Below are 24,230 nucleotides of genomic sequence, written 5' to 3'. Positions count from 1 at the left end.
TGGACATCTAGCCTCCAGAACTTTGAGACAAAAATCTCTGCGGTTTGGGGCTTCCCTGGTGGCGCAGTGGTTGAGAGTCCGCCTGCTGATGCAGGGGATGTGGGTTCGTGCCCCGGTCTGGGAAGATCCCACATGCCGCGGAGTGGCTGGGCCCGTGGGCCATGGCCGCTGAGCCTGCGCATCCAGAGCCTGTGCTCTGCAACGGGAGAGGCCACAACAGTGAGAGGCCCGCGTACCGCAAAAAAAAAAAAAAAAAAATCTCTGCTGTTTAAGCCACTCAGTGTGTGGTACTTTGTCACGGCAGCTGTACCAAACTAATACAATCAGTATCACCTTCCTCACAGCGTTTTGTGGTTTTAGACCCCAATGGAAACAAACACAAACAAAACCCGTGGCTCATCTGTGAAATGACTGATGGAATTTTCCAGAGTAGAGAGAAACAAAACCTAGGAAAAGATAACCAACTTATCAATCAAAAAGCTGGGATTAATTGTTAATTTGAAACAAAGTAATTAAAAATAAACACAAGCCAAAGTGGACTAGGCTACAAGAAAAAGCCTCCATTTCAGAAAGAGAGCAGAGATACACGTTATTAATATAAGTGTGTGCATGTGTGGGCCTCTGTGTAGGAGAAATCCGAGTGTGTGACAGCTGGCTTGATAAGAAAGGACTTGCTTCCCAAATACAGAAAAGGCCAGTGCCATCCTTTTCTCTAAGAATGGCTCAGCTTGGTCTGACGTCTTCCTTTGACCAGACCCCAAGAATGCAATGTTCAGACCATAAATGGCCCCCCCACCCCGGCTTGATTCATTTCTATTTACTTCCAAAGAAAGCACAAGCAGCTGACGATGCTCTGGTATAGATGGAAAAAAAAACCTTCCTGATGGCTCTCAGAGAATAACCTAATTTGGATTTTCCTGAGTGGAGCCGGGAGAGGCCCTGTGGTCTCCATCCCAGGGCCAAGAGGACCCTAGTAAGGGCTCGGAGGCTTCCAGAATCAACTCACAGACACACCTCCGAATTAGCATCTCTCAGATGGGCTGCAAAACACGCTCCTGGTGCTCAAACAGGTCTTGGGTTGTACCAAGTTGCACAGCGCTCTCTACTCTGCCTGACTTCTCAAAACCCTTGGTCTGCTTTCCCACAACGGATGTCAGTCGCCAAGACAGGGAGGGTACAAGCAGAACTTCCCTGTCCTTTGGACCATGAACCCATGTCTCTGAGAAACTGCTCCTGGAACTGGAATCTCATGGAACGTTTGGAAAACACAGCCTTAGATTCACCTCTGGGTCATATGGAGAGCCACTCAGACTCACACAAGAAGGGGCTGGGGGACAGAACTAGCTGGGACGGGTTTGGAACCCTAGGAGCTTCCCATGCTTGTTACCTTGGCCGGTTGACTCATTTTTCCTAGATGGTTTGCACTAAAACCCTTAGAGAGAGTCATGGACAGACCCTGGAGAAGGGACGAGCCAGTACAAGGGTGTTAACAGGGGAGAGAGGAATCCATGTCAAAGCCACCCGGGGAAAAAGGGAGCTGGGAATGAGCAAGAAGAGAGGGGTAGGTGGCAGCTATGGGGCCTGCTGGAGGGGGGATGGAGCTGGGTAGCAGGCTACCTCCAGAGATGCCACCCTGAGGGATGCGATCATTACATTTCCTGAAGAAGTCTCCATCTTTGCGCACACAGGAAAGTTAATGTTCCGCTTACACGCTCCACGGTGCCGATGAATTTAAAACTCCTATTTCAAAGGATTTAAAAGGCCCTTTCTAATGTCAAGTGTCCTGTGAATATTACAGAGTGATGAGGCATCACATTAAATAAGCTGAGAGGAACGGAGAACTCCTAAGGTAAACTATGAAGCTGTCAGCTTCAAGCCACACTCATCTACTCGGCTCCCAGGGACAGTTTCTCTAAGGTGAGATTCTTCTCCTATGGTCAGTGATGTGGAAGAACTGGAGGTGGGGGACAGACAGGGCAGGAGGGAGGTGAAAACACCACGTTAATAGAGCCCACTGCAAGCTCGGCTTTAAAAGATGGCTTGGGGGAACTCCCTGGCGGTCCAGTGGTTAGGACTCCATGCTCTCTCTGCCAAGGGCCTGGGTTCAATCCCTGGTCGGAGAACTAAGATCCCAGAAGCTGCACGGCGTGGCCAAAAGAAGAGAAAAAAAAAAAAAAAAGATGGCTTGGAAGAGATGGTATTTTATAGCTGTTAGTAAAAGGCCCCTGTTTCCTAGTAAAAGAGGTGTCACAGATGGACACAGACCTGAGATTCAGAGGACTTTGGCTGGTGTGCCAGTTGTGGTGGTAACTCCCTGGGTGACCCTCACTGAATCCCTCCCCTCCTCTGGGCCTCTGTTTGCTCATCTGTAAAATAAGCATAAATGGACCCGGAAATTCTGCTTGTAACCTATCCCCCTGGGTGGTCTTTAAACTGTGCTCAGCGGAGAGCTCAGGCTCTGAGAAAGCTCTTCCAGAGCCCCTGCAGGGGGTTAAATAGGAGAGGCTAAGCAAGAGGGCTCACCCCTCGTACTGTCTGATTTATGGAGGGTTCCACATAAGGTTTCTCTTGAAGAAAGGATTCAGCTGCTAAAATAAAAAGTTGAAAATCACGTCCAGCCTGGGGCTGGGGCGTGGTCAACGCCGGCTCCACAAATATTAGCCACATTATTATGAGGCTGCGGCAGCCACCGCTACTGCTGGGGCCGCTGCCTCTCCGCCGCCCTCCCCTGCTCCCCCATCATCTGTCTGTAATGTTTGCCAGGTAAGGACATGTGTCTTGTCCTCATGGCCCCAGTGCCTAGTCCTGTGCTTGGTAAAGGTGTTAGGAGGGCATGAGCACATTTGGGCTTTGCTCTAGTGTCCTTGGAACTTGGGGCAAGTCCCTTCTCTTCTCAGGTCCTCTGTTTCCCCTTCTTTAATGTGGAAAAAACTGGGAGGGCTGGGAACCCAAGAGGGGAGGGATGGGCAGGAAGGGGTGATGAGGCTGCCCAAGGCAGAACCGCGCCGCTGCTGCCTGCTTTACAGATTGGGTCCTGAGTAAGAGTTGGTGAGGAAAAGAAAAGGACAGCTCAATAAATTAAAGACGCGTTTAAAAACTGAAGTCTTCCAAATCCTGTGCATTTTACACTATTGGCACATCTGGCCTCCCTGCTTCTCAGTGGCAGAAACCTTAAGCTTCTGCTAAATATGAAAATAATAGAATTTACAAGCTGTGCCAGGAAGTAGAACCAGGCAGGTTGGATGGTAAAAATGAGTGGGTCAAGGGCTGAGGCCATCCATCAGGAAGCTTCAGGAATGAAAGCTCTGAGACAGGGCAGCTCCTGGAGCACCGAATGCACTTTTAGATCTTTCACGGGAGGTAGGTGCAGTCACTTGTGCTAATGGCTCTTCCAGCATCTGTCCCGGGGGACACTGCGGCAGGAGGCTCTGGAGAGGTATCTTGATTTATGGACTGCATTTCCCTGAGGTCAGGAAGAGCTGAGTCACAAGTTCAAATGAATATTTTCCAGTTATACCATCTTGTTATTTCAGCCACAGTGAAGGGAGGTGGATTTACAAACAAAGTTGATTCTTCGTAACCCTTCTCCTCCGTCTTTGTCTTCTCTTCTCTTTGGGAAGACACTTTGGCTGAAGGGATTTTAGGCCATGATCCCTCATCACTGAAGCCTGAGCCTCTCTCTTCCATTGGCTCCAGGGACACAAAAGTGAGTGCCTGAGATGTCCTCTGTTCCTCCCGAGAGAGCTGTCTCCCCACTGCCCTCCTCCAAGGGGCACCTCTGGGGGCAGCCATGCTGTATAGCATGTGATCCCTACCTCAGCTGACTGGGCAGAGTGGGTGTCTGGCTCAAAGGCAGCCAACTGAGTGGCTAGTCAGTGATCTATGTGGCTTGGATTTAAAAGAAGAGTGAGCTGGCTGAATGAGCCCCTTCATTCCTTGGCATTTGTATTGGTTCCTGAGACTGCCCTAGCAAAGTACCACAAACGGAGGGGCCTAAACAGCAGAAATTCATTGCCTCTCAGTTCTGGAGGCTAGAAGTCCAAAATCTAGGTGTGGCAGGGCTGGTCCTTCTTGTGGGGAGATCTGGGGGGTGAACTCGTGGGGCTGAGGGATGGGGAATACGGCATCCCAGAAGAGCCCAGTCCCTGCTCCCTCAGGCTTGGGCTGCTACGGCTCCTGCTGGAGTCCCAGGAGACTCCCGCCCCACCACAGTCCTTACAAGACCCACCCTCTCCTCGCACACCCTCGCTGCACTCAGTTACCTCGAATGCATCCCTGCCCCTTGCGGCCAGACAAGTACGAAGCTGTCCCGGTTTGCCTCCTTCCTTTCTCCCCACCCCTTCTCATTCTCCCTGATGACGGATTCTTCTTGGCCCACCTGTGCCCCTGGGCGCTGCCCTCTTACATCTCACGCTCCCCCTGGGGGCTGTCTCCAAGCGGGGTCAGCTCTCAGTGATAAGCTGATGACCCTCGCAGGGTCTCGTGCTCTGTTGAGCGCATCTCCTGGAGTCCCTCAGGCTTCACGTGCCCAACCCGGAGGGCAGTCACCTCTCCGCCACCACCAGCCCCTCACCCTGCTGCCGTCAGCCACCCAGGCCAGACACCTGGGGGTCAGTCCGAACCCTCCCCTCGACCTCCCCAGTTCTGGTGGGTCCCCACGCCTGTCAACCCTCTCTCTCTCTCTCTCTCTCTCATTTATTCTTTGGAATGCTATAGGGGTTTTTGTTGTTGTTGTTGTTGTTAGATTGTGGTAAAATACACAGCACAAAATGAACCATTTTAAGTGTACAGTTCTATCGGATAAAGTACATTCACGTTGTTGTACAGCCATCACCAGCATCCAGGTCCAGAACTTTTTCATCTTTCCCAGCGGAGACCCTGTCCCCCTTTAAGTGCTAACTCCCCGTCCCGCTCCCCCCAGACTCTGCAGCCACCATTCTGCTTTCTGTCTCTATGAATCGGACTACTCGAAGTGCGTCATCCGAGTGGAATCATACACTGTTGTCCTTTTGTGACTAGACTCCCATCTCTTTACCATCCCTTGTATCTGTCCCTCCTCTCCCTTGTCACGGCGACTGCCTTTTTTGGATCTGTGTTGTCACAACAGCCTCCCCACCCAGTTCCCTGCCTCCGTTCTGCTACCTTCCTGTCCACACGCAACTCAGCCTTCAAGTGATCTTTGTGAAAGTCACTTCTTTTTTTTTTTTTTTTTTTTTTTTTGCGGTACGCGGGCCTCTCACTGCTGTGGCCTCTCCCGTTGCGGAGCACAGGCTCCGGACGCGCAGGCTCAGCGGCCATGGCTCACGGGCCCAGCCGCTCCGCGGCATGTGGGATCTTCCCAGACCGGGGCACGAACCCGCGTCCCCTGCATCGGCAGGCGGATTCTCAACCAATGCGCCACCAGGGAAGCCCGAAAGTCACTTCTGATGCTGCTGTTGAGCTGAAGCCACCTTCAATAGCCCCCATTGTGACAGATGGAGCGCAAACTCCCCAGCCTGGGGTTTGAGGCCATCGGAGACCTGGTGGCCTCTGTGCCACCCCAGCTTCTAATCCCCGCACAGGCTTTCCCCTTCCAGCTGGACCCTCCACTCGCCCCCAGCACCTGAGCACCCCTGACATTCTGGGCCAAGCACATGCAGTCCTCTCAGCCTGGAGCACCCTCTCCCCACCTCCTCACTGGAGGTGAGGCCTCCCTGCCGTGCTTCCCTGCCCAGTGGAGGTGACCGCGGCTCCCACCTCCCAGCCCCCAGGCTGAACTGGGTTGGGGACAGCATCACATCTGACCAGCATCACACGCACAACTCAGGCTAAAGGCTCCGTTACTGCAGGTCAGTCAGGAATGCAGACCCCCCGGAGCTGGGTGGACACCAGAATTCTATCCCAGGCTAGTGACCCCAAAGGGAAGAAAGTCAACTGTCCCTCGACTGGATGGGGCAGGGTAGGGTGTGGAAGAGGTAGACAAGTAGGGATTGGAAGTTTGGGGGGCTTACCTTCCTCAGTGTTTAAGCTTTGGAAGAGGGTCATAAAATGTGACACAATAATTACACCCAAAACCAGTCCAAAGTGCAGAGACCTTTGCAACTTAAAACAAACAAACAAACAAACACTTTCATGCCCGCAGTTTCATGTCCCCTGCAGGGCAAGAAGTGAGAGTGCCTTGGCATGTTGTCATCTATGATTGGATCCAGACAGACAGGGGGAGGGAGACAGTTGGACCAAGAGGGCCCAGCTCTCCCAGGCACCATCTCGTGTCCCCAGGCAGCCCCTGTGTGATGGCCTGAGTGCTCACTTAGCCCTGATGAAAGACTCTCCCAGGCAGGACTGGCTACAGAATTTGCCGGGTCCAGTGCAAAATAAGACTGTGGGGTCCTGAGTTCAAAAACGGGAAAAAAGTGCCACTAAAGGTACCAAGACATAAAGTTTTTCCTTTCTCTCATGGTCTCTGTCTTGATCTGTCGTGGTGTCTTTAAAATGTATGACTGAATATCATGATCTACACAGGTGCCCGAGTGCTGTGACTCAGAGAGGGCACACCAAGTCCTCTGGCTGCCAGCTTCCCTCCCCTGCCAGATACAGGACGGACATGCTCTGCCCGGGTAGGGAGCGGGCAGTTGAGCCAGGCTTCTCCCCTTCCAATGGGGCCACTGCCCTAACACACGGAGATGGGTGATCCCAAGGGTATCCCAACCTCTGCACCAGGACAATAGATGCCTGGATCACGAGACGACAAGAGGCTTGCCCTGCAAGGTTGCCAGCCGAATGCAGCCAGGGCGAGAGCCCCAGTAGTAGCTGGGCAGTAGTGGGGAGGGGGAGGCTGGTAGGACCTGGGGGCGCCAGGAGGCGAAGCAGCTGGAGTCTGAGAACTCGTCCTCAGGAAGCAGAGAGGCAGCAGGAGATGGGACTTCGTGCGGGACCTCAAAGCCCTGGTGCACACTTCACTGCCCATGGGGCTTCACTTTAAAATATAAATCCAAAGATAAAATTAAGAATTTCAAGACATCGACTGCCGAGCATTCAACCAAGCACAGAGTGCTTCTGAGAGCAGGGCTCTGTACAACCTACAACCTGTTCCCAGCCCTCTTCCCAGGACACATACCCTGAAGGCTCCAGGGCTAGACTCAGCCTTGGCTCACCTGGGACGGTCCTTTTTTTCTCTAGTATCCTCCAACCCACTGGGATCTCCACTCCCTGGGGTCTATAGGAAGCTGGAGCCCTTGTGCAGTGGCAGAGGGACACTGGGATAGGAGTCAGGGGATTCGATTACAAGTCCTGACTTTGGTTGAGGATTTGCTGTGTGGCCTCGAGCAAGTTGCTGTACCTCTCTGGATCTCAGTTTCCACAACTTAATTCGTTGAGTGAGTGTTTACTGAGTACCCACGTTGTCCAGGGCATAGTGGGCCTTTGTGGGAGAGACAGAAATTAATAGGAGAGTTCCGGCCCTCAGGAAGCTTGCAATTAAGTCGGGAGGATAAGACTCACACAGAAATCCCTGGGGTGGTGTCATACACATCCTCTCTTCACCCACCACCCTCAGAGGGAGGTTGAGCTGAGCCATTAGCCCCACTTTACGGATGATGTCTCCTCTTGGGTCAGCCTGGTGGCAGGTGAAAGCATGGACTAGGGGGTCACGCAGGCTTGGGCTGAAATCCCTGCCCTGGCTCTAACTGGTGGGGCAATCTTGGGCATGTCACTTAGTGCCTCTGAGCTTCATGGATTCATTTGTAAGGTGAGGGCACAACCTGTACCTCTGAAGGGCTGCTGTGAAGAAGCAGTGACACAAAGGATGGGGCAGTTCAGATGGCTGGTTTCCTTCCCTCTTCCTCAGTTTCATGAAGCTCCAGCCCAGTAAGCTCCAGCCCAACCCTACAAGCATTAGATGGGTGGACATGGCTGGGTAGCCACGAGAAAGGTGTGGGGGCTCTCAAGTGACTGTCTACCCAACATAAATCAACAGTGTGAGGCGCTGGCCCTCAAAGCCACGGTGTGATCTCAGCTGCATTAACAAAGGTACAGTGGACAAAGTAAGGGCGATGATGGCCTTGCTAGGCTTCAGGCTGGAGCTCAGCTCTGGGCCCCCACTCTTGCACTGGGGGTGTGTGATTATTTTTTCTTTTTTTAATAAGGCATTGGTTGGGCTTCCCTGGTGGCGCAGTGGTTGAGAGTCCACCTGCCGATGCAGGGGACACGGGTTCGTGCTCCGGTCCGGGAAGATCCCACATGCCGCGGAGCGGCTGGGCCCGTGAGCCATGGCCGCTAAGCCTGCGCGTCCGGGGCCTGTGCTCCGCAACAGGAGAGGCCACAGCAGTGAGAGGCCCGCGTACCGCAAAAAAAAAAATAATAATAATAAGGCATTGGTTATATACAGTCAAGTGGGCAAGTCTTAAGAGCACGGCTCACTGAATCTTCCCATATGCATACACCTATGTAAACACCACTCAGATGAAGATATAGGCCATTTCCAGCCCACCAGAAGGCTTTCTCATCCCCCTCCCAGTCCATCTCCCTCAAAGGTAACAACTATTCGGACTTTTAAAGCCTTCTAATAAATTAGCTTTGACTGTTTTTGAACATCATATAAATGGACACATATAGAGGGTATGTTCTTGCATCTGGCTCCTTTCAGCTGCAACTTTATATCTGTGAGATTCATCCTCGTTGTGTGTTAGAGTGGCAGGTGATTCTTTTTTGTTGATGTGTAGTATTCCATTACATGAACTATACCATAATTTGTTTGTTTACTCTACTGTTAATGGACATTTAAGTTATTTCCAGTATTTGGTAATTATAAGTAGCCCTATGATGGCTTTTGGTGGGAATAATCACTTATTTCTCTTGGGTATGTACCTGGAGCAGAATTTCTGGATCACAGAGTTGGCATACACTTAGTTTCAGTAGGTACTGTCAAAAAGTTTCCCAAAGTAATTGTACAATTTTACATCCCCTCCAGCAGGGTTTGAGAGTTCCAGTTGTTCCACATCTTTGCTAACTCTTGGTATTGTCAGTACTTTCCTTTTTAGCCGTTATGGCGGGTGGGTAGTGGTATCTCATTGTGCATTTCCCTGATGACTAAGGCTGCTGAGCACGTTTCATATGCCTACTGGCCATATGGGTGACCTCTCCTGTGAATTGGGCCTTTTCTCTTGAGTGGTGCTGGCCGAGTTCAGAGAAGGGGGGCAGGGTGTCAGATGAAGAGCAGTTGAAGGGCCGGGGGAACATGGTCACACTCTGCAAACTTCTAATGGGCTGACCTGGGGAAGAAGGAACAAAAATGGTCTGTGGATGCCAGCGCTCAGAAGACATAGATTTACTGAGGTGACCAGGACATGGATTTCCGATCAGCGCAATGAATTGTCTAAAAATAAACAATGTCCAAGGAGGCACTGGGCTGATTCAGGAGGTGGTGAGCACTTGTTATGCCAGGCATGTGAGCAGAGATGCTAGAGCCCTAGATGAGGTTTTCCAGAGACGGCTGACGTCTCGACTGATGGTGGGTTTTAGGAGTTGACAAGATGAGATTTCAGGCCTATGAAGGCCTGGTTCTGTTATGTAAGACATGTTTGGAGCCACTGAGTGGAGAGCATGGGGACTCAGAGATGATCAGCTCTCTTTAAAAAAGACTTGTTTCCTGGCCTGTTTGCATTATTCTCCCTGGCTGATCTCATTCTCTTAGTCATACAGGAAAGTACCTTCTGAAAAAAGCAGGGAAACAAGACACAGCATTTGACTCCGTCACTCTCTGCAGTGAATCTGAGCCCCATCCCAGTTCACACGGAGCCTCAAAGGTCCACACGTCAAAGCTGTCAAAGGGTTTAAATTAGAAAAGCACGTGTGTGTGCTTGCACCATTGTGTGTTTTCATTTTGCACCTCTTGAGGTCATCACGGTGTCTGAGTCACTGAACGAATCATTGTAAGCAAGAGGGCTCCAGGAAAAGACGCTGAACCCATCGCCCTGTCCCAGCTGGCCTGCCCACCGGCCCTGCAAACCCTGCCGTACTCCACTCTGTGGTTCCTTCTCCCCACCTCTCTGCAACTGCCCTGGCTCAGGCCACCACGCGCTCTCACCAGCCTCTGCCTCTTCCATGGCCTCTTTTTCCACACCAGCTGAAAAGGGTACTAGCAAGCCAAATACTAATACCAAGGGGAGGGGCCGTCAGAGTTCTGTCATTGAAGCATCATCTTATTGCACTCCACCCCCACCCCCCAAGACTGAAAGCTACTTGAAGGCAAGCATCCTTGTCTCCCATGGTCCCTGCTTCTCTCAGGTGCTGAAGTCAGTTTTGTTGAATAAGTGAATGAATGAATGCTTGGCATTACTACTGACTTTGACAGCCTTAAGACAAAAGCCTCGGTGGAATAAAAGCTGGCTTGTAGAAAAGCTTGTGAACTAACTCCTATTCTCACTCTCCATTTCATACACATGAACTTTGTCACCTTGCCTCACAGCAGGGGTTAACATAGGCACAGGTTTATGAAGCACGTTTTTGTATCTTCTAAAAAGTCAATATGAAAAGTATCATGGGCAATACCAAAAGGCAAAAGGCAAGTTGGGGGGAAAATATTTGCCGCACGTTGAACAAAGGGCTAATTTTTTTTTAACAGAGTTCCTAAATTAAAAAAAAAAAAAAAAAGAAGAGTCCAGTGAAAATGTGGGAAGAGGAAAAGAACAGGCAATTCACATAAAAAGAAACATCAACGGCTAATAAGCCTATGAACAGAGAATGAAACCCACCCATAATAAAAGTAAATTGAGAAAGGAGACATCAGTTCTCCTCTATCAGATTAACAAAGATGAAAAAGTCTGAGAATCTCTGGTGTTGACAAGACGTGGAGGAGACCAACATTCTCACACAGAATAGAAGGACACACTGGTACACCCTCTCTTGAGGCAAGTTAAGTCATATCTATCCAAATGCACACACGCTTTGACATAGCAACTCCACTTCTAGGAATTTATCCTGCCAGTTTACTCACTGAATTGTACAAAGATATATGTACAAATCATCTGGTTATTATCTATCTTAGCAAAAAACTGGAAACCACATAAAAGTTCATCAATAGGGCACTGGGTAAATGAATTATAATGTAGACATACAATAGAATGCTATTAACACCATTCTTGAGGCTACCATTGCCTGTTATGTCAATGTACCTTCTAACAGCATGCATTATTCTGTACGTACCGCATACTAGCCACAGTGCTTAACTCTTTACGTGGATAATTTCATGCAATCCTAATAACTCTGTGAAGTAGATACTTCTTACTTCCCATTTTAGCTGAAGAAACTGAAATGCAGTAATCTGACTGTATCAGTTTTCTAGGGCTGCCATAACAAATTACCACAAAGTGGATGGCTTAAAACAGCAGAAATGTATCCTGTTGCAGTCGGAAGGCCAGAAATTGGAAATTAAGATGTGGGCAGGGTTGGTTCCCTTTGCAGGCTCTGAGGGAGACTCTGTACCTTGCTTCTCTGGCTTCTGGTGACTGCTGGCAATCCTTGGCATTCCCTGGCTTGTACCTACATCACTCCAATCTCTGCCTCTATTGTCACGTGGTCTTCTTTCCTGTGTATGTCCACTCCACTTCTCATAAGGACACCAGTCATTGGGTTTAGGGCCCACCCTAGCCCAGTATGACCTCAGCTTAACTAATTACTTCTGCAAAGGCCCTATTTCCAAAGAAGGTCACTTTCTGAGGTTGTCCGGGTGGACATGACTTTTCAGAGGATACTATTTAACCTACTACAGTGACCAAGGTAACAAAGCTAGTAAGTAGTAGAGCCGGGATTTGAATCCAGGGGGGCAATGTGTACTCATTACCACTGCTCCATGCTGCCTTCCCATAACAGCTCACACTTTTATAACACTAACAATGTCCCAGGCACTGACTTAAGCATTTTACATATAATAACTAATTTACTCCCCACAACAAGCCCACTTCATACATGTGCAAATAGAGATTCCCCACAATAACCCCATATTACAGATGGGGAAACTGAGGCACGGGGAGTTAAAAGTTACCTGAGTCTATGCAGCCCATAACTGACAGACCTTAGATTTGAACCCAGGGAGGTATGTTCTTAACCACTATGCAAAACTGCCTCCCAACACTCTGAGAATTAGGGCTAAGAAAACATTTCTTTCTCCTGAAGGACTGGTCTTTTTTAATCAGACATGATGTGGTCTCCAATTCATTGCTTCTCCCTTTCCCCTTCAGTTGTCATGATTCATCAGCTGATTTGAGTGTCCAAATAGAGTTGCCATCATTCAGCTAGGACACTGGCATATTTTCTCTCCTTAATCTGTGCTGGGCATTTTGAAAGGCCTTCAGAGAGACCCATGCACCCACGCAAATGACATGCAAACTGTTGTGTGCATGGATATATTCATTTTTCTGGAGCAGGAGTCCATGGTTCCCATCAGATTCTCAGAGCTTCATGATCCTAATTTTCAAGTTTTCTGCCCTCCCTCCCTCCTTCCTTTCTTTCTTCCTTTTTTCTGTTCTCACCAGTTATGTTGCCTATGCCGGTTTATTAAGCAATCTCATACCCTTTTAATGGTGTAAGTGGAATGTAGTATAAAACCCATAAACAAATGCGTGCAATGTTTCCATTCAGTCTGACTTTTTAAATCTTCCTGGGTTTGCGTGGAGGAAGGCCGCCTTCCTGACTCTCCTCTCTGTTGTCTTTTGAGTGCTTCTGAGGCGGGATCCGGTTCCTACCCCGGCACGGGCCAGGTGCTCACCCTGCGCTCATAGATAGCAAACTTGTAAGCAGTGTGCGCTGAAAAAGCCAATCGGACACAGAAGCCTGGAGCTCTGGCGCTCAGGGGGGTTTCCAGGCTGACCAGGAACTGGGCAGTGTGACCTTAAAGCCTTGTCTGGGCCTAAATTTCTCCAGAAAGCAAGGGAGAAGCCAGGAAGGCAGAAGTAGGTGGAAAGAACCCGCAGCTGCAAGCCTGACCCTTCCCGCTGCCTGCCATCCCTGGAACTTCCTCCTTGCCAACATGCTGCAGCCACGTGCCCCCAAGCCCCGCCCCCAATCACCTGCCCCCTCACCAATCCCCGCCCCCTATGCATCCCATCACCTGGGCCTTCCCACGTGCCCACCACGCACCACACGTCCCGCCCCCATGACCCACACGCTCCACCGCGTTCTTCTAGCCCCTGCAGGGGCCCCATCATGCTCCTCACGCCCCGTACATTGCTCATAAAGACAAAAACGAAACAACCAAACAACAACAACAAAATCCCAGAAAGAGCCCTTGATTTTTGACTTTGAGTCAAGGCTTAAATGAATTCATTTGTAGATTTTAATAGAAATACTATCTTTTTTTTTTTTTTTTTTTTTTGCGGTATGCGGGCCACTCACTGCTGTGGCCTCTCCCGTTGCGGAGCACAGGCTCGGACACGCAGGCTCAGCGACCATGGCTCACGGGCCCAGCCGCTCCGCGGCATGTGGGATCTTCCCGGACCGGGGCACGAACCCGTGTCCCCTGCATCGGCAGGCGGACTCTCAACCACTGCGCCACCAGGGAAGCCCTAGAAATACTATCTTAATGCAAAGGCCAAGGGAAAACTTTGAGATAATCAGCACTCACCTTGATGGTCAAAGTCTGGTGGTCAGTGTATGCAGGAGAAGCCTCACATTATGATGTGTATCAGCGCTTATTAGGAATTATTAAGCCTATTATTTAATAAGCTTATTAGAAACAAGGAGCTTGTTAGAAATTCAGAGTCTCAGGTCCCCTCCTAGGCCTACTGAGCCGGCATCTGCATTAACAAGATCCTGAGTATCTCCAATGCTAGAGAAGCACTAGTGTAGAACACAAGGACTCTGATTTCTCAAGTTTACCAAACCCTGGAGAGCACTTGGGTTTTTCTGGAATACACATCCCAATTGGATGACCTGGAATAATTCCTACTGGGGTTCACTATGCTATCTATAAAAAGGGGTCATTATACCGGCCCTTCCTCCCTTACAGGATTACTGTGAGTTTCAGGTGAGATCATGGGTTCATTCTATGTATTGTGAGGGGGCTGAGGGGCTGCAGGGTTGGTGGGGAGCAGAACAGGTGTGGTTTCTGCCCTCACGGAGCTGACGGGGTGGTGGGATGGGAAAACATGTAGATAATGTTGTGTGATTGTCACGGTTACCTCAGGGCTTTCATTTGCTTAGTCTTCTACATATTCTTTCATTCAGTGATCAGTCACTAATTAAAACATAAAATCCTTGCACTCTGCCAAGCTGCTGAGCTCTGAGCTCGACACTGGGGAAGCAGAAATATCAGTAAATGAGCCATGAACTCTGTCCTCAAGGATCTATCAGTCTAGTCAGAGATAAGGATGTAAGCAGCTGATGACACTTAGAACAGACTATGGCTGGTTCTCTGAGGCCCATTCAGGGGGCTGTGGGAGCACAGGTGGGGCAATGAGGCGCTTTGATTTAAAGGACGATTACAAGTTTGCCAGGTTGAGAAGGAAGAGGACAGCATTCCAGGCAGAAGGAACAGCAGGGGCAAAGGCAGCAAGGCATGCAGTCACATATGCTTGCACCATGACCAGGTGTAGAGAACTGGGGGGCGTGTCAGGAGATGGTTTGGAGAAGTAGCTTGGGGCCACATCTTAGATGGTCCTCGTGTCGGATGCCAAGGAATCTGGTAGGAAATGGGGAATCCCTGAATGAAGAGGAATAACACTATCCGAGCTACGTTTCACAAAACTCTTTTAACAGCAGCATGAGAAGAAAAGACGGGGGTTAAAAAAAGAGAGAGAGAGAAAAGACGGGCGCAGAAAGACTCTTAAGAGGCTCTGCTAATAGCTCAGGGGGAGAGATGACAAAGTACTCGACTGGGGATAAACATGAATAGAAGAGATGTTAAGGAAGGTAGAATTGATAGGACTTTTGACCAAATGAATGCGGTGGTGAAAGGTATGGAGGTTTTTGGCTCAGAGCCTGGGTGGATGGTGTTACTGTTAACCAAGAAGGGGGGACCCTGGAGGGAGACTGGGTGGTGAGCCTGAGTTGGGCCTGTTGGGTGTGAAGTACCTTAGGGACACCCTCTTGGCTTTGTCCCCTAGGCTGGAGTCACGGATGCCTAGAGCTGAGGAGTGTGGTCCAGGCTGGACACAGGAGTTTGGGAGTTCTGAGTGTATAGGGAGTGGTGGGAGCCCTGGGAGTGGATGGGACTATAGGAGGGTGCGAGGTGAAAAGGAATATGGTTGAGAGTGGCACTAATATTTAAGGGCTGGGAAGAGATGAGTCCATGAAGGAGGTTGAGTGAGGCCAAGAGGATTTCTGCCTTATCACCCACCAGCATCATCTCCCAGGAACAGTCCTGGAGACACCTCCCTAGAAGCCCCGGAGTGAGCGGTGGCTGGGGCTGGGGATCTGAGAAGGAAGAACTGAAACAGAGACAGCACTTTCACAAATCTCTTTTTCTCCAAGAGAAAGGATGTAAGAAAAGGAGAAACAAAAGAAATGCTTGAGTTTGTTTCGTTTTTCAGATCAAAAACAGATCCAGCACCTCCTAACATCGAAGAAAACCTCCTAGACTGTCCTAGGTTGACTCCAGTGAGCTCATTCTTTCGTTATCGTTAAGAGCAAAGAAAGTCTGGTTTTATCATGATTAACCAAAGGAGGATTTTACAAAACAAAACAAGAGACAGGAAATGGTCCCCAAATTATGCCATCTGCTTCATGTTTTTCCATACAAACAAGCCTGTCGCTTTAAACTAATAATGGCTCCTAGCAGCCAAATAATTGATCTACTTGGTGTTTTGGCTTTAAGTGAAGAGTGAACTGGCCTCTTTAGAAATGTTGGCAGCCTGGCTGGTCCATTAGTAAGACAGCAAAATCAAAACACTGACTGGAAAAGGTCATTATGACTGGGCTCAGCAGGAGTCATCGATACATGACGTCATTTCAGAAACAAGCAAGCCAAGGTCGTGAGCCCCCTGGACAGAGTCAAACTACCCTTTGCGGCCCATCACCACCCTCCTTCACAGATACTGAAGTCTCCCAAGAGGACACCAGGGTCTGAGCCAGGACTGGCTTCATTTTACCCTTTCTTTGCTCAGCCTGAATCTAGAGGAATGTGATTTTAGAGCCTGTGGCATTCAGCAGGTCATTAAGGAAGGCCCTCAGTCCTCCCATGTGCATGTCCCTTAGATGCTCTTTTCACCTCTTCCCCTCTCCCAGGTCTGTCTCTGTCTCTTTTCACACTCCTCAGCCCAGAAACACCCACCTCCCCTTTCGGCCCTGTCTCCAGCTCCTACTACCTTCTCTCTTCCTTTCTCCTCCAAGCTTTTAGAAGAGCTGTGGGCTCTGTCTCCAAATCTTCGGCTCCCATTAGCTGCTTCTTCCTCTCGCTAGCATTAACATCATTGCAGGTACCAAGCACAGGACCAAGGGCTTTCCCTGCATCATCCCCCTTAATCCCAACAGCAACCCATCTGAAATGGATGCTATTATTATCCCCTTGTACAGAGGAGGAAACGGGCTCAGACAGGCTGGGTCACTGGCTTCAGTAAAGCAGTGGCAGATCCCATTTTTGAACCCTCTGCAATGCCCTGGCCAAAGTCACCCAATCATGGTGGCCCTTTCCCAGTCCTCTTCCCCTCTGTCTCTCTGCACCAGCTGGCACTGCCAATCTCTATCCTCCCTTGGCTCTTGGGAACCAGTTTCTCCCGTTCTTTCCTTCCTCTTCATAGGGTGGGTTCCCCTGGATTTCATCCCTGGCGCTTCACTTTTCTCATGATAGAAAGTCTTCCAAGGGAAGCTCTGAGTCCTCTTAATTCCAGGTCCACTGGAAAGCATCTTGCCCACCCCCTCATTGCTCATGGTCACTCTAAGTGGGTGGCAGAGCTGGGGCTGGAGCCAGGTGTCCTAATCTCCAGGTCAGCCCATTACTCAGAGCTGCCACTACCTACTCTTAGTTTTTGTGGTTTTTTTGCTGAGCAGCAGGAAGCAGCCCAACCCTGGAGGAGGGAGAAACTGTGAGACCCTGATAAGGTGGGGAGGAGGTTATTTTTAGAGGACACTGGCTTTCTACTTAGGCTGGGAGGAACTTAAGCGCCAGGATCTTCTAAAACGTGGGTTTGCAAGACTGGCTCATTAAATAGAATTAACACATCTAAGTGACAGCACTCCTTGCTTTCACCTTCTGCCTGTTTGTTGTGTGGCTCGAATTGATGAGAACCTTACTATTTGTCTCCATTTCCTCTTAATTCAGTGAGGCTTTAAGATGGCTTTGGAAAAAATATATGATAGAAAGTAAGGTAGAAACAAAAATGAAACTTCAAGATGAGGGCGCTATTGTCTGAGCAAGGGGAAGTCCTGGACAGCAGCAGACCAAAGAACAGGGGGTGTTGAACAGATCCCCAAGACCTGCCTGAGCAGCAGGAAGTGTCAGGAAAGACATGAGAAAGGCTGGTGGAGACTGCCTGGCATGTCCAGCAGCGTGTGACCTTGAGCAGGGGGCTCTGCAGACCCTCGCCAGGAACAAAATGTTTGTCACCACTGGGTGAAAATGGGAATTTTTAGGTTCCCCCACTGAGGGCCCAGAACCTGGATTAGGATCTGGTTTTGTGATTCTACAGGGAAAAGTTTAGGCCAGGTAATATGCAAGAGTTTGAGAGGGCCAAGGTCAAGGCTAGAAAAGATGGGGAGGGGGTGTGCCTGCAGAGCTCCGAGGCAGCATCACAGACACCAAATAGACGGGGAAACAGAAGCCAGAGAGCGACTGGACTGGAGCCTCTAGCCCTGCTCAGTTCATTGGGTCTAAAGCTGTTTGACTCACAAGCTTCTTTGCGAAGGTGATGGCTGCCACCCAGCACAGATGCCCATAATCACCGTGGAGCGCGCTTCCTGGGTGTGTACTGCCCAGGCTTTCCGAGGGTCCTACTGGGTCTTAGTATAAGATCCGAGTCAGAGGGACCGCCAAAGTCTCTGGTCTCCGCAGCCCTTCCGGATATGCGCGGCTGTGCCTCCAGCGTCTCAGGCCCAGAGCCGGTGAACAGGTGGGGGGAGCGCCGGCGGTCAAGAGCGCGCCCTACTGCTCTCACGGCCCTGGCCACGAGCTCTATCGCGGGAACCAAACCCCGCTCCTACAAATGGGGAAACCGAGACCCAGGGAAGGGAGGAGGCTTGTCAAGTTCACCCAGTGAGTTGGCGAGAGCCAGAGAACTCCTGCCTCCAGGCTCTTCCCCTCTTCTTTCCACCTCCGCGCGAAAGGCGCGTAACGGTGGTGCTTTAAACCTTGTCATCCCACGCAGTTTGGGAAAGTTTTCTTGCCGCAAACAGGCGAAGCGCGAACCCGGGCATCACGTTCACTTGTGCCAATGCGTCCCCACTCCCACCTCCACTCTCTCTGCAGCCGGCGGGGAGGCCGCGCCTGAGTGCAGCGCTCGGCGGCACCTGTACCCAACAGAGCGCCCGGGGCGCCTAGCCACTGCACGCTGGAGTCAAGCGCGCAGCGGGAACGCCGGCCCCGCCATGACCCCCGCTCTCAGCGCTGCTCCTCGAGAGCCCCCAGGTCCTTCTCCCTTTTACAGACGCGGCGTCGGGGTCCAGAGGGAAGGGCGCCCTGGCCGGGGCCACGCGCGCCGAGTGGCGCGGATGCGAGCGCCCGGTTCCGGACCCCGAGACCCAGGCTCCCCAGCCCCGGAGGCAACCCGAGGCGGCGGCTATTTATAGAGGGAGCCACGCTCAGTCCCTCTTGGCGGCGGCGGCGACAGCTGAATATTTTGCCCAGATATGGCTGGGGCCCCGGTGAGGGGGCAGGGAGCCCCGCGAGCGCGAGGGGGACCCCTGGCCGGTGGGACACTTACCGGTCAGTGGAGCCGCGGGGGCTGGCGCGGGCGCAGGCGGCGGCGGGACGAGCGCGGGCGGCCGGCGGGAGAGCGCGGGCGGCAGGCGGGTGAGGGGAGCGCGGGGCTGGAAGAGCTCCCGGGCGGCCGCGAGCGGGCGGGCGCTGTGGGCTCCGGGGGTGGGAGCCAGGGGCGGGCCCGGCTCTGCGCTGTCACCGCGCCTCGCCCCGCCCGCCCAGCTCGCCTTCCTTACCTCTCCCTCCACTCGGGGGCGCCGGGGCGCAGCGCGCAGTCTCCTGCCGGGGAGAGACGCCCACAAGGGGAAGCGCGGGGCAGGGACCCTGGCCGCCGCAAGCTTGGGTCCGCGGCCAAGTGGGTGCGCGTCGCCTCCTGTCTGCGTCTAGGTTTCCCCACTTGTACCAGGTAGAGTTATCTGGAAAAAGGTGGGAGGAGTTTTATTCCTGTGTGGTCTAAGATGTAAGAATCGGTAGGTCCTTGTGGAGCAAAGCCAGCCAAGCGGTTGCTGCACCTTTACCTCCTTTGATTGAAGCAACGACCCATCCGGTCTTATCAGCAGCCCAACTAGGTCCGGTTTGAGCCGAAGCTTTAGTCACGATCATTTTGTGAACATGCAGTTCCAACAGAGGCAAATGCATTCCCTCTATACTGGAAGAATAGAGTATCCAAAATACGACTTAAAATAACCAAAACAACCCCAAAAGCCCCACCTTTTTTTTCTTCCAGTTTTATTGAGATATGATTGACATACAGCACTGTATAAGTTTAAGGTGTACAGCATAATGATTTGATTTACATACATCATGAAGTGATTATCACAATAAGTTTAATGAGCATCCATCATCTCACATAGATACAAAATTAAAGAAAAAAAATTTTTCTTGTGATGAGAACTCAGCATTTACTCTCTTAAAAGACTTTCATATATAACATACAGCAGTGTTAATTATCTTTATCATGTACGTTTTATCCCTAGCACTTATTTATCTTACAACTGGAAGTTTGTACTTTTTGACTGCCTTCATCCAATCCTCCCCCCAAACAAAAATGTGATCTTCTTTTCTATGAGCTTGTTTGTTTTTGAAGTATAATTGACCTACAACATGTTAATTCCTTTTGCACAACATAGTGGTTAGATATTTCTATACATTGCAAACTGATCACCATAAGTCTAGTTACAATATGTTACCATACAAAAATATTACATAGTTATTGACTAAATTCTCCACACTGTACATTTCATACCCTTGACTTAGTTTGCAACTGGAAGTTCGTACTCTTAATCTCCCTCATCTATTTCTTTCCTCGCTCCAACCCCTTCCTCTCTGGCAACTACCTGTTTGTTCTATGTCTATAACTCCATTCCTGTTTTATGTTTGTTCATTTGTTTTGCTTTTTTAGATTCCACATATAAGTGAAATCATACAGTATTTGTCTTTCTCTATCTGACTTATTTCGCTTAGCATAATACCCTCTAAATCCATCCATGTTGTCGCAAATGGCAAGATTTCATTCTTCTTTGTGGCCGAGTATATTCCATTGTGTTTATGTACATCTTCTTTATCCATTGTCTGTTGATGGGCACTTAGGTTGCTTCCATATCTTGGCTATTATAAATAATGCTGCAATGAACATAAGGGTGCATATATCTTTTCAAATTAGTGTTTTTGTTTTCTTTGGCTAAATACCCAGGAGTGGAATTGCTGGATAGTATGTTAGTTCTATTTTTAATTTTTTTGAGGAATCTCCATAGTGTTTTCCATAGTGGCTGCACCAACTTACATTGTTACTAACGCTGTACTAGGGTTCCCTTTTCTCCACTTCCTCACCAACACTTATTTCTTGTCTTTTTGATGATGGCCATTCTGACAGGGGTAAGGTGATATCTCATTGCGGTTTTGATTTGCATTTCCCTGATTAGTGATGTTGAGCATCTTTTCATATGCCTATTGGCCATCTGTATGTCTTCCTTATACAGATGGGGAAATATATCTATTCAGATCTTCTGCCCTTTTTTTAATCATTTTTTTAACATGTTGAGTTGTATGAGTTCTTTGTATATTTTGGATATTAATGCCTAACTGGATATATCATTTGCAAATATCTTCTCCCATTCTGTAGGTGGCCTTTTTGTTTTGTTGATAAGTTTCCTTCACTGTGCAAATCTTTTTAGTTTGATGTAGTACCATTTGTTTATTTTTGCTTTTGTTTCCAAAAGCCCCACTTTCTTAAAAGGCTAATATGTTTTCCAGAACAAACCACTTAAACCCAAACAGAAACTTTTAAGTGTTTTAATTTTAAAAATGGCTCATAAAAAGGAATTTGTGTGGACAGAAAATAAGGTGTCTTTGGATTATTATAGGATAGTTTCTGGTGGGATAGACCCTATTAATATAAACTTTTTAATATTGGTGTACAGATTACTAATGAGAAACACCTTTTTAAAATCTTGTTTCCGTGCAAATGTACTCCTACATTACAAAACCCTCATGGGTATATGAGAATATTCCTCTCAAGGGGCATGTGCAATATATTTTTAAATAATGCAATGATTTAATATTTCAGATTTAAAATTTTAAACCCTTTTGTTGTGGAATCAAACATTTAAGAAAAGGGCATACAACATAACTGTGCAGGTTTAATAATTTTTATCATGAGAACACCTGCTGCAACCACCAAGTTAAGAAACAACACTGCCAGCAGCCCAGAAGCCAACCTGTGCCCTTCCGGGTCGTCACAACTCCCTCCTGAAGTTGACCACTTTCATGACTCTTTCGGTAATCACTTCCTTGCTTGCCTCTTTCCTCCATAGTTTATTTTCATTTGCGAAACTCTATGTTGTGAGATTAATCCGTGTTGGCTCACGTGACTGTAGTTTGTTTACTCTCTTTGCTGTAGAGGTTTCCATTGCATGAATATATCACAGTTTTTAGAAACATACATTTTACTATTAATGGACATGTAGGTTGTTTCTGGGTTTTAGCTATTACAAATAGTGCTGCTGTGAACATTCTTTACCAGTATCCTCCTGCACAAGCGCACACATCTTCAACACACTTGGAATTAACAAAAATGGAAACATTTTCACTATTCTGGCATATGAGCAGTATCTAATTGAGTTTTGAATTTGCATTTCCCTGTGTCCTAATGGGTTGAGCACCTTTTCATGTTGACTGGCCAGTTGGATTTCCTCTTCTGTAAAGTGTTTGTCCAAACGTATTGCCCATTTTGTTTCTGGATACTCTTTTGTTTATTGAATATATGTAATCTATTATTTTCCTCTGTGTATATATATATATATGTATGCGTGTATATATATATCCTCCAATCCGTGCTTTGCCTTTTCACCTTCATAATAACGTCTTTGATGAACAGGTGTTCTTCATTTTAATCTTGTCTAGTACAGTTGACCCTGAAACAACACAGGTTTGAACAGTGCAAGTCCACTTATAGATGGATTTTCTTCAATAGAAAATACTACAGTACTGCACCGTCTCTGGATGGTTGAATCTGAAGATGTGGAACCACAGACACGGAGGAACTGCATATAGGAGGGCTGACTGTGAAGTTACATGGGGATTTTCCACAGCAGGGAGGGTTGGTGCCCCTAAATGTCCTCCCCCCACCATGTTCAAGGGTCAACTGTATATCAATCTTTTCCTTTATTGTTAGCACTTTGTGCATCCAGTTTAAGACATCTTTCCTGCTCCTGGATTATAAAGGTATTTTCCTGGGTTATCTTCCTACAGTGGCCATTCATGTTTAGGCTTTCAGTCCACCTGGACTTGACTTTTGAATATGGTATGAGGTGGGGGGCAAGTCTCTCTGTCTGTCAAACTGTCCCAGCACCAGATTAACTTTTCAGTTACATCCACAACTAATTGCTTTATTTTAAAAAGTAATAGAAACATTCCTAAAGTTAGTGAAGTACAAACCACTTCTTTCTTATCTGTGGACAATTTGAAGATTTTTGTTGTTGTTGTTATTAGGGAAAGAAACCATTATAAAAAAACATTTACACTACTTTATTTCACTTAAACATTTGTGTGTCAGGATATTTTTACTTTATCATAAATGATTACTTAAATCACTGGCATGAACATTCCTGAATTTTGAATCACTTTAATTATAAATACTAAATATAAATTTTAAATAGCTGGAAAGACAATTTCAACACATTTTACATGAAAAACTTGAAACATCTGGTCTTTATTTTCTTTCCGTTCTTACTTTTCCTAGATGTTCTCAAATAAAAATAAGCAAATGACTAAAAACTTTTATCTCTGGCCTCGTCTTCTCCCCTTCTCTCCATATTTCCAATAGTTTATGCATATCTTCACACAGAGGTCTACTAGCTTAAATTCAGTATATGTTCAAAATCAAAAATTTAGGCTTCCCAGTCAAACTGAGTAAGGGCTCACCATCCTAGCGCTCACAAGAGCTGCTTGGGTGCATCTTTTCCCAACACCACATTCAGTGAGGTCACATTGTTAGCTGGAACGCAACAGCAGTAGGAACATTTACAACATGGGAATCGTCAGACACTACAAATCAAGGCTCACTCCCCGCATGACCGCCACACACCCACCAGAACCAGCTGTCAAACATTTACCGGGATATGACTGGATAGAGAGATGACTAAGACCCCTCCCTCCCTCAAGGAGCTCACAATCTAGTTGCGGTGACTGGCACAGACAACTAGTTATATGCTATGAAGGTCAGTGAGATCTGGGCAGCACGAGGGGCAGAGTCAAAGTACAGTGCAGTAGGAGGGGCACCAGGGAAGGCTTCATGGACAGACTGGGAGGTCAGGGAGGATACTGACAAACAAAAATGGTGGGGAGAAAATGAGCTGCAGTCTGAGGGAAAAGAATAAGAGTGGTCTGGAGGGAAGTGAGGCTTCCTTTAGAGTATCAGTAGTCCTAGATGAACATGCACGGGGTTTGGGAAGGTCCAGTGTGGCTGGCACAAGGAGTAGTAAACAGGGAGGTTGGGCAGGGAGACTGTAAAGGCCTGCGTTTTCAGTCCAGACTCTCTGGGCAATAAGCCACCCAAGATTTGGGGTGATCTGGGGTGATCAGGACGTGCTGGTTTGCCTGGGCTGTTCCTCCAGCAGCACCACTAGCAATGCTGATGGGCTAAAGACTCGGGAGAGACTTCACATGGTGTGGTGAGCACCTGCTTTGGGACCCATCACTACCCCAGGGTAGGGTTAAGTCACGGAATTCTCAGTCTAACTGGAGAAGAACCGAGCACCACAAGGAAGACAACATGAATAGAAAGGGAAACTCTTCACCTTAAGATCATAAAGCCTAGAAATGATAAGATAGTCAGTTTTTGTATTGATAAACATTTTATTCTAATATTATAGTAATAATTCAAGTGCAATTCTCTTTGAAAAGTCAA

The 24,230-nt window shown here is 48.5% G+C and overlaps 1 protein-coding gene across 1 annotated transcript in view; it reads right to left on the bottom strand.

Moving 5' to 3' along the window:
* The window catches only part of TMOD1 (tropomodulin 1), a 79,484-nt gene extending 60,206 nt beyond the window's left edge, over positions 1-19,278 (bottom strand). Inside the window, exon 1 of the mRNA XM_079925743.1 lies at positions 18,828-19,278. The gene's annotated coding sequence lies outside the window, so the exon portion shown is untranslated. The remainder of the gene's footprint in view (positions 1-18,827) is intronic.
* Positions 19,279-24,230: the final 4,952 nt, after the last annotated feature.

The sequence above is a fragment of the Stenella coeruleoalba genome, assembly GCF_951394435.1.
Source record: "Stenella coeruleoalba genome assembly, chromosome: 7".
Lineage (NCBI taxonomy): Eukaryota > Metazoa > Chordata > Mammalia > Artiodactyla > Delphinidae > Stenella > Stenella coeruleoalba.
The sequence above is the reverse complement of the archived record's forward strand: the minus strand, read 5'-3'. Positions and strand labels throughout refer to the sequence as shown.